Raw genomic sequence first — 14,235 nt, 5'->3', positions numbered from 1 at the left:
CATCGGCTTTGGTCTCATCTGCTGCCCCCCTCGAGTTGACCTTGCAAATTTCATTGTCCATCTATGCCAACTTTCCTCTCCCTTTTTGAGTACCCTCCTAGAAATGCAAAAGTTCTACCTAAGATCTACACCACAATGCTCACCATCTATGAGAAGGGCAACAAAAATCGATTTTATCACTGAACCAATTAGGTTGCCCAATGATAGCCTTGACGACCTCATCTTCTGTAATCACAATTATAATTGGTGGAGTGTTAGCAAGCTTGATGGGGGTAGAGTGTCCTTTATATAATCTCCTATGAGGTTTTGGGGGGAGGTAGTTGGGTCATCATTGGTTGTCCACATTGGTTGTCCACAATGGTTTCCTCAAATTCCACTACTAGCTCCCCCCCCCCCCCCCCCCCTCATCGTTGGTTGCAAGAATAGATGCTTGTTCCCACATTTCTTTGACCATTGTACATGGATGGTAGCCCCTCAATTAAGCAATGCATTCATGTGGTGGGGCAAAGCATATGAAAGTTTCAAGCTTTAGTTTCTCTAGCCACATCAATAGTGATCAACCTCGGAGTCCATTAGAGACTCAAAGACTTCATGGAGAGCTCCATGTTCTCTAGCCTAAGCTTTGTTCATTATCCTCAAGAGTTGTGCCTCGAGAGGTTGACACTTTGAGGTCTCCTAAAGTGCTCTTCGTTTCCCATCTTGCAAGGGTTACCTAATTGTGATAGTTGTTGATTGAGTTACCCAAATCCTAGGTTTTAGTGTAGAGTTGTCGATGAAGCTCATTAACAATATCAAAGTCCTCCATACATTTGCAATGGTTACCTAATGATGTTTTCTCAAGGAAAAGGAGTACTATTATTAATGTTGACTTCATAAGCAGAACCGTCCATCCAAAAAAGGCACAAAATACGTTGTTTCATAAAAAGGGGTGTCGTGCCGCATGCATAAAGGTTTTTTAAAAATGACCAAAAATATATTGATTTTGAGCAATGTCCAAAAGTTAATGGTTTTCAAGAAAATGCCTAAACAATAGACACGCCAAACTTACAAAAGTATGTACAAAATTTACAAATGGACTCAACCATCATTTATAGATATTCGTAAATTGACATTTTGATGTAAAAAAATACAATATTTACAGTTCATGTAATAGAACAATCACTTCCCAAATATATGCAATCATTTTCAAACCCATCCGATGAAGTAGAAGAGCTTTGTGAGGTCTCATCCTTGTCATCACTTGCAACCAACACATTGTCTTCATCGAATTGCAATCCAGCCTCACCGTGATTATGAGCCATGCTCCTTGTTCATCTTTGTGTCATGTCGGGACCCACATTTGAGATCTTCTCTTTTAATATATTGATTGTGGTCTGCCTTAGATGGCCTATTTTGGTCAACGAGACGTCATACACTAGTATGCCAACGTTATCCGGTGTGAGAGTAGACATGCTCGGTAGATTCTTTATTCTTCGCTTTTTACTTGTGCCTTTGACATCCTTCACCATCTCTAAAGAGTACTTTCTAGTAAATGCATCAGGGGAAGACGTGTGATACCAATGAACCACGATAGACTTAACTTGATTGCCTTGTTCATCCTTCATTATTTCTAGAATTTTGGCAATCCAAAAAGTATGGCCCAACTCATCATCCTCAACCAATGTTGCAACCAACATTCCAAATTGTAGCTTATGCAAACTACCTTGCCATCTTGCCCCTACATTTCACGATATTCTTGGTCCCACGTAAGTATCTCTCTATCGCGGCTGAACTAGATTATTGAGTTCAGTATTATCTAGTGAATGGTGATGAGTCTTGGACACCATTGATGGGGCACCAATGTTCCATGTAAACAGATATTGGAGGGGCCAATATCTAGCAATGTAGTTATCCAAAATCGTATGTTGATGGCTGAAAAAGGCACCCCACCATTCATTCAACATTCTGATCACCAACATACTTCTTGGTGTGCTTAATATTTTTGTGTTTCTCTTCAAAGAATCACATACTAAGAGCCAGTTTTTTATGATCGTCATATGGCATTTGTTTTGCACCATGGATTCTTGCATCTGGAAAACGCAATAAGAGCCTACAACCCTCTTATGACTCCTATTGTGAACTAGATGAGTATTGTTTGGCATACAATAGCGTCCATTTGTGTCTCCCCAAACTTCTTTTTATGAGGAAGATGTGGTTAAAACTTATATTATTAAGCCATGCAAGAACCCTACCTTGAGTCCCATCACTATCCAGGTAGAAGCGTTTAAAATCATAAATGTCATTCAAATGTTGTACTTCTAGCTTTGGAGTATAAGCTTCAATGATCATCTTTGATAGAATAGGAAGCATGAAGGCATCACATCTCGCTAATTTCTTTGAGAACCTACTAAACATTTGATTTATATGATCATGGGTATGACCAACTAGTAAGAAGTTGACCTTAATCTTTTTAAATATGTCCCTCTACTAGCATGCTTAAATAACCGAACACAATTGAGTTTTTGTTTTCTCTGGCTGTTTTGTCAAGTTGCACGTATAGAACTGGCTAGAGAATACCTTGCCAAGTCTGGAACACTCTTTGCATGACTGTGACTGTAAGATTAGGGTCATTATGGATATTGGGATAAGTTAAGAAGACTTGAGGCCGTATTGTCTAGCAATATGTCAAACAACCTACTAAATGCATTTGTACAAGGCATTCATCTCCAATATCCTTTGGCAACCTACAAAAATGCGGCAAACAAGTCTTTTTCTAATCCATGCCATCTATAAGCATACACATATACCTTTCAGGTGATTGAAGAGCTTTTTGTCGATGATGCATAGCTTTAGATCGTTCCAATGCTTGACTTTCACAATGATTTTTTAATAGATTCTTATAATTCTTTATTTCTTCATCAGTTCTACCACTCTTTGCCGTGCTTTTTAAGTTTGAACACACTAAACAAACCCCCATTTGAACCTTACACAATATAGCCACATTGTTAAACTGCAACCTCCATAATCGATTGAAATGTCGATATTGTATATAAGGTACACATTCTATCAACATGTCATCCTTATAAGCTTGGTATACCTTGTTATCCGTGGGACAGAAGGGGCCAAAGTGTGAACGGATCCCGAAGGAAAAATAGGAAAAGATTGTGGGAACAAATGTGGATGGGCCAAAAGAAGCCAAAAACTAACAACTGAAGGTAGAAGCCGAATATCAAGAGGGAGTAGTTGGAACGCGCCAAGCTAGGAGGTAGCTATATAATCGAGAAGGGTCGCGCGAACACAGAAGGGAATCGGTACTAGAGCACATACAAAATAGGAGTCCCCATAGCTAACTAAGCCTAGTTCTAAATTAGTACTGATGAGTGAGTGATACTGATTCTACTTGGTCATTGTATCTATATCTTTATTGTATGTTGCAGTAATCGGATACATATATACTTGTTGGTCAATCTCTATGTCTGTCTCATCGTTTGTTTCATTTTTTATCTATTGTTACTTGCTTATGTTCGGTCTATAAGGTGTATGCACCAATCGGTTGTAGCCGATTGTCGGAGTATCAATCTAAATTAGTCATAACAATCCGACCCCTACTCGGGCCCCTAGTCCCTACGCACCACGATTCCTTGAACCGATTACTCAAGAGGAGTAATCAAAGGTGTTCTCTAGGAGGGAGTAACACAATTTGGCACGCCCGCTTCACGTTGTGAGGTCACAACGAACAATGCTTGGAGAAACCCCAACCACCATAATGGTGCCCACCCGAGGCAAAAGCACTCGGCTAACATCCTGATGTGCCGAACAAGCCGAAGGAACTTCTAAATCAACTCTCACTGAGACATCACCGCCGCCGGCACTAGACGCCCACTCAACCGCGGGTCCCGACCCCGCCTCACCTAGCAGCACCACTGAAATCCACCAAACCAAAGACAACCCCTTCCTGGTGCTATTGGAAGATGCTGACTTCAACACGATGTCGTATCTGTATTAGAGATACACAGATGGCCCTGATGCAGAGTCGCACATTCGATGCAACGCTTGACCGCCGCCAAGGCCGAATCATAAAAAATCGCGGAGTTCACATTATCCCTCAATGGGCCACTAGTGCGTTGGTACTCCCGACATGATTTGGGGGAGTTCTCTAGCTTTCAAGACATTCGCGATCGCTTCTTCTGATTGTTCCATCGAGAAATACCCAAGCGGGAATTACTCCACCAGTTCTACGCGATCGCACAAGAGCCAAACGAAACGGTTCCACAATTCACGATTCACTTTCAGGACCTATACGGTCAGCTCACCTAGGATGTCTCAACTGACCACCTGAAAGACACTTTCCTCGTGGGTTTACGAGAGCCTCTTCGCACCTCCTTAGCTCTCGTCGACTTATCTCAACAAATGATCAAGGAAGTTGTCGATTGAATCCTCCCCATGGACAAGGCCCAAAAAAGTAGCTCCTTCTCCATGAGCTCTCTCCAAGGCGCCTTGCCGACAATAGAGGAAGCCCATTTCCGGCAAGCTATACAATGCACTACGTTCTTGAATTCCGGCCACTTGGCAGTAGATTGTGTGCTCCTACTGATATGTCATTCCCGAGTTCACATAGTGGAGCAATGTGAATACAATAGGCTCAACCCCACTACCCCACCCCGGTCTGACAGATTTAGGCCCACCACGATCGTCCTCGACATGATGATTGGGCCAGACCGCCACCTCGATTTCGGGACACCGAGCGACATCGCTACGACGATCGCCACCGATTAGAGGAGGATCATTGTGGGCTTCTCGAGGATCATTATCGGTCAGTGGAGGATCACTATAGGCTAACGGAGGACCACTATCATTACGACTACAATCGTGACGACGATTACGAACCTAGATTCCATCCCAACCGACGGTAGGACCGATGGCTTCCCCATAATAATCATGGTTCCAATAATCTCCAACAAGGCAATAATCGGCGTTGCGATCATCATCGGGTAGATAATCATCACCTTCCTCCCCACACCGAACGACGAGATGATCAATGACGCACACAACAATATGAGATGCCACCCCGAAACAACCCTCCCCGACAAGCTCAATCGGCTCACTTCGAGCAAGGCGAATCCAACACATCCGCTTCAGTCACTTGTTTCAACTGTAATCAACTGGGACACTATGGTACCCAATGTTCGACAAAAGATCATAGAAAAGGTCCTACAGTGAACTTCATCACAGTCAAGGTACACCAAGTCACGACGTAGAGCAAGGCGCAACAAACATAGTCAGAACTGCAGGATGAGGTTCGCCAGGCCGCCAAAGAATGGATTGAAAAGGCCAAGAATGCGAACTTGGTTGAATGAATACCAAAATTAAGGACAACACAATCGACGCGTCTTCATCCTCGGCACCCACCGAACTTCCTGACGAGGATCCGACCTGGCAAGCGCTCACCAGTTGCTAGAGGCCGTCAATGCGGAAGTGCAAGCAACATTCGTGATGAAGAAGAACCTGTGTATGAGAACGAAAACCAGAGAGAGAGAGAGAGAGAGGCACAAAGAAGAACGTTATATTCCTCAATATCAACAGTTACACCATGACAACCAACCAACCTTTACTAAAGGTTACAAAGTCACTATATATAGTGACTATCCTAGGGCAACTGCCCTTTATGCTATTTACAGAAATAGCCCAAACTTGGGCTGTCCAAAGGGACAGTGTGAATACGGCCATTATACACTCGTATTCGACACTCCCCCGTAATGGGAGTATACATGGGTTATCTAAAAAATTACAGGTATATACAAGGTTTATCGGACAAATTGGTTTTGTTAGAGTCGACAAGATCCAAAGATAGAAGGCCGAACCGGTTGGGTCGAAAGAGCTGAAGCTGATCCTCAAAGAACCGATGTCGGTGGTCCGAGACCATCCTGTGTTGTGTGTCCGACTTTAACCAGACCGGTTTTTCGTTACGCCCATCTGGTGTCGAAGGGACTGGCAAACAATCCGCTGAAAGACACTTGGTCATTCCATATGCGACATTATCGGTTGTGGATATCTTCTCTAGACCGATTTTACCTGAAATGACGCAGTCCTGAACGAAGTGATACCGAACGTCGATATGCTTGGAGGTGTTGTGGTGAACCGAATTCTTTGACAAAGCAACAACACCCTGACTGTCATTGTAGACAATTGGAGCCGAGTTGAAGTCGACCTGTCGAAACGTGTGCGCCAGCCGACTGAGCCATAAAGCTTCTTTTGCCGCGTCGGATGCAGCTACATATTCCGCTTCAGTCATTGAGGTGGTTGTGCACTCCTGAAGTTTCGACTTCCACGAGATTGTTCCATTGCCGAATTTGAAACAGTATCCGGTTGTTGATTTCCGAAGTCCGAGTCGGTGTAACTGACTATGCCTGAGATTGAGTTCGGGCCGAAAAGAATGTCGTGGTCTTTTATGCCAGCTAGATATCTGAACACATGCTTCACTGTGTTCCAGTGCGATCGACCGGGGTTGTGCATGAATCTGCTGACGACTCCTACGGCGTGAGAAATATCAGGTCGTTACGACCATCGCGTTGTCGTGAAGATCCGTCACTACGCGCGGATCGTGAGGTGGAACCGCCGGGGTTCTGGACCAGAAGGATTTAGAGTCGTTTGGCGAGAAAGTACTTAAGAAAGATTGGGAAAGAGAGAAGATGAGATTACACGATTGATTTGATAACGAATTTCTTCTTCTTAATTTTCATAAAAAAAAACCGTGTTTTTCTCCTCCCCCTTCCCTCTTTTATAGATGCTCTCATGCATATGATGCATGTGAGGGTACACGACATGCATAAATTGCATGTTTGCCATTTGGCGCTTAAGTATTACATGTGGTGCATGCTAACCATGTCACTCATTTTAGCACTCATGGATGAGAATTTACATGTAAAAGTACAATGATAGGAATATAATTTCAACTAAATACTATGGCTTAATGGTAAGCCATTTGACTCTTAACTTGGAGGTGCAAGGTTCGAATCCATACTTGCCCTCCTTGTATATGTATATATTTTTATATATTTATTTTATCTAGTCGCCGGTTCGCCGAATGCCGACGCCGGATACCGGTGCCGCCGCCGGATGCCGCCAGATACCGACGCCGGATGCCGCCGCCGACGCCGGATACCGACGCCAGATACCGGTGCCGCATGCCGTCGGATCACCGGCTCCATCGCCCGTCCGGTTTTGGTTGGCCAAAACCCTTTTCGAGTAGCTAGCCACCTCCACTCTAAGTTCAAGTTACCTTGAACTCTCTATGCTCCACACATAGACACAAAGATAATATCTTTTGCTCCACCTTATATATGATGAGAGCCGTATTTGTCGTGCCTATGTGGGATATCTCACAATTTTCTCTTTTCTTTTCATAAACTTTATACCCTCATATCTTGACATTTAGTTGTCCATTTCTTGTGTAATAAAGTGTATTCGAAACCTCCATCATTTTGTACTTAGATATTAAAAATGTTATCTTCACAATTATTGTATTACATGATTCATACTCGATTTTGTACGTTTAATGGGATTTTCACACTATTGCCGAAAATCTTCACGACATCCACCCCCACCAAACCACACGTCCTCCGGTACGTGCCAAGAAGAGAAGAAGTGAGATTTCGGCTACGATGATCAATTAGATTCCTCCATGTCTTCATTTTCATCCGGCCTATTATGTTCATCATCGAGGTAATCGAGGTCAGGATCCTTGTCTTGTCTTTTCTTGAAAAGCTTTACTTTTTTTCCCGCAATGGGTACGGCCAACCTTGATCCGTCTAGTTCCGCAAGGTGGTATGTGGCATTATCGTTGGCACTTGTCACCACATACGGCCCGAACCATCTTCTTGCGAACTTCCTTGTTGTACTATGTTGATTGTCAAGGGTGCTATCGTAGACCAAAACCCAATCCCCTTCTTCAATCTTCTTGGGACGAAGTCGATGCGTGTTGTCGAACCGAACTTTGTTCTTTACTCGGGCTGCCTTCATCATCTTTCGCGCTTTTTCTAAATCTTCAGGTCTTCTTTCAAGTTGCCTTATCCGTGCCGCTAATAACTCTTCTCGACTCATCTCGTTCTCCCACGGTATTGCTACCCATGAGGCGATCGTCCTTTCGATGGGCATAATCGGCTTTTGTCCATACATAAGCTCCGTCGGCATATACCCTGTCACCGAGCTATGTGTCGTTCTATCGGCCCACAAGGCATAGGGTAATAGTCGTGGCCAATTCCCGACTCGACCGTTGCATGCCCGTACGATGGCTTTAACGATAGGTCCATGCCCTCGCTCGATCTTCCCATTTGCTTCCGGATTGTAGGCAGTCGTGAGGGAGAGCTTCACGCCTAGTCTTTCGAAGAGCTCCGTCGCTTCGTGCGCGTCCAACTCCCCTCGGTCGGCCACTATCTTCCCTACACATCCATATCGGCAAACAACATCTTCAAGTAAAATTTTACAAACGGCTGAAGTTGTCTTATTTGTCAAGGCTCGTCCTTCCACTTGATTTGTCAAGTCTTCCCTTGCGAGCGCTAAGTACTTCATTTGTCCCACTCCCATTGGCATCGAGAACAGATCCACCATCCATTTGAAGTGAATGGTGAGTGGGTATGTCGGCTTCAACTCATCACGATGACGTATATTTGAATATACTTGGCAAGTTTCGCATGTGGACACGAAATGGAGTACATCTTTGTACATGCTTGGCCACCAGTACTTCTCCTTCAACTTTTCGAACGTCGCCCATGTTCCTCTATGACCTGCCCAAGCACTCTCGTGGAATTCGGTCATCAGCGTCTCTTGCTCTTCTTTCTTTACCACCACTCGACGTGGTATTCCTGTCCTTCTTTTTGGATGTCGCCAAAGGAATCCTCCCTTCAAGAAGTATCGGTAAGCTTTCTTTCGGATTCGTAGGGCCTCCTCCTTTGTCAACGAAGCATCTGTCGTCAATGTTCTTAGGAATCTACCGATGAGTAACCATTCTCCTTCGTACTCGTTCTCGTTGAAGGCGTGGAGGGTTTGCGTGTCCTGGTCTTCCGCCGACAATCGAGCCATTTTGAAGAAGTCGAGGGCGACATCTTCATCTTCCGAAACCATGTTACTTCCATTTGAAAATCTTGCCCTCGACAGCATGTCAGCCATGGCGTTCTTCTTCCCTGCGATGTGATGGATCTCTGGGTTTAAAGACTTGATGTAGGCGATCCACCTTAGCATAGCAAGATCTGGGGTCGCACATCCTGAGACCATTCCGAGAATTGGGAGACAATCTGTCTCTATTATCACTTCTGATCCGATCAGGTAATCTTTGTCCGTCTTCACTGCCGACACAATACCCCAAAGTTCCCGCTTGACTTGGGCATATCTTTATTGCCGTTCGCTAAGAACCTTTGCTCCGAACCGGACGGCATATCGCGCATTATCTTCACCTTCTTGATTGATGACCCACCCGATTCCGGTTGGGCTCGTATCTACGGTCACGTAAATTGGTTTCCCTTCAGCATAGTCGGCCTTCCTTAGTGCCGGAGCTTCAAGAAGCAGTTTCTTTAATCTTCGCATCGCCTCTGTGTGCTCGTCTCGCCATTCGAACTTTATTCTTTTCTTTAGTAGTCCATATAATGGTTCGGCGACATGAGCGTAGTGAGGAATCCATATATGATAAAATGCGCACGCTCCAAGGAACCTTCGAACCTCCGTTTGGTTTTCGCATTCTTCTTTCATGTCTTGGATTGCGTTCACTTTGGATGGCGAGGGCTTCCGGCCGTATGCTCCACACAAGTGACCTACCACCAAGATCTCCGGTTGCCCGAATGCGGATTTTTCTCCCGAAAATGTCAAATTCGCATCTTCGAGCCTTTGAAGCACCTTCTCGCAATCTTTCATATGATCCGCAACGAACTTTCTACAACCTTCCTTATCTTTCGATTCATCTTTCTCCTCATCCGAACATCCTTTTATCGGAATATCATCCAAGAATGGCATCGTGATGTCCGGAATGCAATCCTTCAAGACTTTATTCATGGCATTCACCATATGAGCCATCGAGTTCGTTGCGCCTTGGGGTAAGGTACACATCCGCACAAGCCCGATCGGAGTCCTCATGGTTGTAATGTCCCGACTGTCGATCGCCAATTGGAATTGGTCATATCCGGAGTAGAGATCGCCAATGGAGTAGATGGACCGGCCCGCAAACGCTTCGGCAAATTCGTCCACGCTCGGACCGATTCCGGCATTTCGAATTGTCAGCTTGTTGACGGGTTGAAGATCTTGGATGAATCGCAATGATCCATTCTTCTTCGGCACCGTGAACCACCTATTGGAATAAGGAGCATTCGACGGTTCTAGAATTCCCATACTCACCTTCTCCTTTAAGAGCTCGATCAGCTTCGGAAGGTGTGCTCTCAGAACCGGTATCGGTTTCAAATTCCAAGGCACATGAGGCACCGTGAAGATCACCATTGGCTCTATAACCTTTGGGTCGGCGCATCCGATTTCTCATGGGAAGAATGCGAAAGCCTTCCCATGTCTCTCAAGCATATCGCGAAACATTCGCTCCTCTTCACGGAGAAGGAAATCCTCCTTTCCAACTCGTAGCTTCCCCTTCGTCTCTTTGGTGAAGTCATGACCTATCTTCTTCGGATCTCTTAAGCTTGGATCGTTAGCGACTTCCTTCATCTTTTGCCAGCTATCTTCTGGTAGCGGAACCGCAACTGGCTTGATCTTCTTATCCACCGTTTTATATTTTGTGTTGATGTCAGCTTCCTTCACCGAGATGCCACGACGGTATTCATCGATGATAGCATACATGTTGACAGAGTTAACCGAAATCACGCATTGGTTGTGAAGATAGCTCAAGTCCACGACGTCCTCGATTTCGCCGATGGTGTCGTTAAATGAGGCTTCTTCCATAATATGAGTCACGAACTCCCCTTCTTCTATTATGTTCTCTTCTTTCAGCATCTTCTCGAATTCTTGTATCCGGTGCTTGTGCTTCTTGTTGGGTAGTACTAGTTTACATGCGCCACTAGGTGTGACACATATTGCTTCTCCTTGCAATCCACGCGCTCTTCTTTCTTGTGGGGTCTTGTGATTGCTCGGACTATTTGTGCCCCATGCTTCAATAGTCCGCTCTAAAAATCCGAGGATTCGCCTCCGAGACTATCTCGATTCCTTTCATGATTGGCTCGCACTATTAGGAATTGGACCGATCTTTGGTTGTCAAGACTCTTCATTCGTGCGAAGGCTGCTCCATTATCGAACACTTTGGTCTCCATCCGAGATGATGTGATATAAGGTTGCCCTAGGATGACAGGATGCGACGCCGATTCTTGTACGAAGAAGTGTTGATCCATCTCCACATCCCCGATCGTGACTTTGACATTGGGACAAGCTCCGTACAAGTCCTCCGTAGACTTTGTTGCCGCGCGAATCTTCCATCCGTGGTTTGTATTGATTGGCCATCTTCCCTTTTTGTAGAAGTCGGTTGACATGAGGTTGATCTCCGAGCCATGGTCAATCAAGGCTACGACGGTCTCTTTCTTCTCCCCGATCTTCACCGGCGTCTCCGTTGTCGCTCATGCCCAATGAGGTCGAGTGTAGTGGCTGTCCACCATATCTTCATCGATTTCGTCTCTTGCCATCGTTATGGCATTCATTTTTGCTTTCTGCGGCTTCTCTTCTTCCTCGTCTGATTGTTGTCTCTTTCTCTTAACAAGGTCCACGATCGTGTCATGGAACTCCTTCTTCGTAATGCCAAGCAATTCCCTCAAGGACAAAGTTACGTGGCTATCAAGAACTCGTTCTTCGAGAATCTTCTTTAGGTCCGTCGTCTACTCTATGTCCGACCTTAGCTTATAGGTAGGTATGGTCCTTGTCCTCCGAGTGGGGTCTTCGACACCAACCTTCACGGGCCGAACCGTTTCTTCAACTCGTATGCTCGGCTCCCCTTTTCGGCTTGATTCTCGTTCCTCCGTTTGTAAAGGTTGACTCGTCTCCGCATCGTCCTTCTTTTTCGCGTTCCTTGTTTCATGTCTTTTAGATGGGCCTTGCTCTTCTATTCTCTTTCTCTTTTCTTCGACAAACACCTCGTGGTTGTCGCACATCACCTCTGCGAGTATGGTGTTGTCATCCACCGGATCCGACCACCCGGTTATGCTTTGAACGCTTCGGTCCGCAAGCTCTACCTCGTTCAATGTGACTTTTCCCTTCTTCTCATATTCGAGAACGGAAGTCCAAAACTTTGCTCCCGCTCTAGCAGCTTCAGTCTTGTCTTTCCCGACTCTTATTCCGGCCGACGCAGCATAGTGCATCGCATCCACATGAGTCGCATCGGCATCCTCCATAGATCTCTTCATTCCTCCTCTTCCGAAATTCACCCGTAGGGGTCTTCTAGTCTCGCTTGAGCAGATCATGTTGTCCTCTATGTATACGATATTTTGTCGAATCGCCTCTCGAAGGCTCGCACAATCCCTTCTCATGTGGTCCATGCTATCGCACCACACGCATCTAAAGGGTTCTTTTCCTTTAGGGCCCCGACGATTCATGTTGGCTAGAGTGACCTTCTCGAACTTCTTCGCTAGCTCTTCAATGATGTCGTCATCAATCTTCTTTTCTTCCACGTTACTTTGTCTCAGCGGCTCAGCTACTTTCGGCGGTCTTGCTTTCTCCGTGGTAGTCGGTCCCGTCAAGTTGGTGTCATCAACCCATTGGCGACGCTTGTCGAGCCTATTGCATGCCCGCTTCATCGCGATCCAGTCCGCTACGAGCCCATTTGCTTGGGTATCATCTTCGAGAAGAGTCCCCAACTCCCGTCTATCCTTTATGTCCACGGCCTTCAAGAAGTACAAAGTCTTGTCCTCTTCAAGCAATACTTGGTCCGTATTGGGGAGACGACTAAACATCTGGTCGAATTCGTCGTACACCCTCGAGACGCTCATCTTCTTATTCTTCTTCTCTATCCACTTCATCAGGGCATGTCGAGTCATCCTCGTTGAGTCTTCAGTCACGAACTCCGCTAGTATCGTTTTCTCGAACTCGGACCATGTTGTCTTTCCTTCTTGAAGCTCGATGACGCGTCTTTGGATGTTGTTGGCGACAACTCTCTTGAAGCTTGCGATTTGACGTGCCTCGGACACGTCCCTTTGATTCATCTCCCTCTTATATGCATCAAGGAACTTCGTAACGTTCCTTCCATCGAATTGGCCCTCGAGCTCTACGACACGATCGACAGCCTTCTCCACGCTCGCGTCGTTGTCTCGAGATCTCATCATTTGCTCGACGATTAGCATCATCCTTTCGAGCTCTCCTGCTTGGTTGCTTGAGGACGCCATCTCCAAGTATTAATCTCGACTTGATCCTTCCTACCGCCTCTTTCACGTCGGGTTCACCACTTAATTATGTCGTGAAGATCCGTCACTACGCGCGGATCGTGAGGCGGAACCGCCGGGGTTCTGGACCAGAAGGATTTAGAGTCGTTTGGCGAGAAAGTACTTAAGAAAGATTGGGAAAGAGAGAAGATGAGATTACACGATTGATTTGATAACGAATTTCTTCTTCTTAATTTTCATAAAAAAAAACCGTGTTTTTCTCCTCCCCCTTCCCTCTTTTATAGATGCTCTCATGCATATGATGCATGTGAGGGTACAAGACATGCATAAATTGCATGTTTGCCATTTGGCGCTTAAGTATTACATGTGGTGCATGCTAACCATGTCACTCATTTTAGCACTCATGGATGAGAATTTACATGTAAAAGTACAATGATAGGAATATAATTTCAACTAAATACTATGGCTTAATGGTAAGCCATTTGACTCTTAACTTGGAGGTGCAAGGTTCGAATCCATACTTGCCCTCCTTGTATATGTATATATTTTTATATATTTATTTTATCTAGTCGCCGGTTCGCCGAATGCCGACGCCGCCGCCGGATGCCGGTGCCGCCGCCGGATGCCGACGCCGGATACCGGTGCCCCATGCCGCCGCCGGATACCGGTGCCGCATGCCGTCGGATCACCGGCTCCATCGCCGGTCCGGTTTTGGTTGGCCAAAACCCTTTTCGAGTAGCTAGCCACCTCCACTCTAAGTTCAAGTTACCTTGAACTCTCTATGCTCCACACATAGACACAAAGATAATATCTTTTGCTCCACCTTATATATGATGAGAGCCGTATTTGTCGTGCCTTTGTGGGATATCTCACAATTTTCTCTTTTCTTTTCACAAACTTTATACCCTCA

This window comes from Azolla caroliniana, unplaced genomic scaffold, assembly GCF_043228905.1.
Source record: "Azolla caroliniana isolate FFs.n. ecotype wild unplaced genomic scaffold, voAzoCaro1.0.p SCAF_1, whole genome shotgun sequence".
Lineage (NCBI taxonomy): Eukaryota > Viridiplantae > Streptophyta > Polypodiopsida > Salviniales > Salviniaceae > Azolla > Azolla caroliniana.
Note: the sequence above shows the minus strand (reverse complement) of the source record.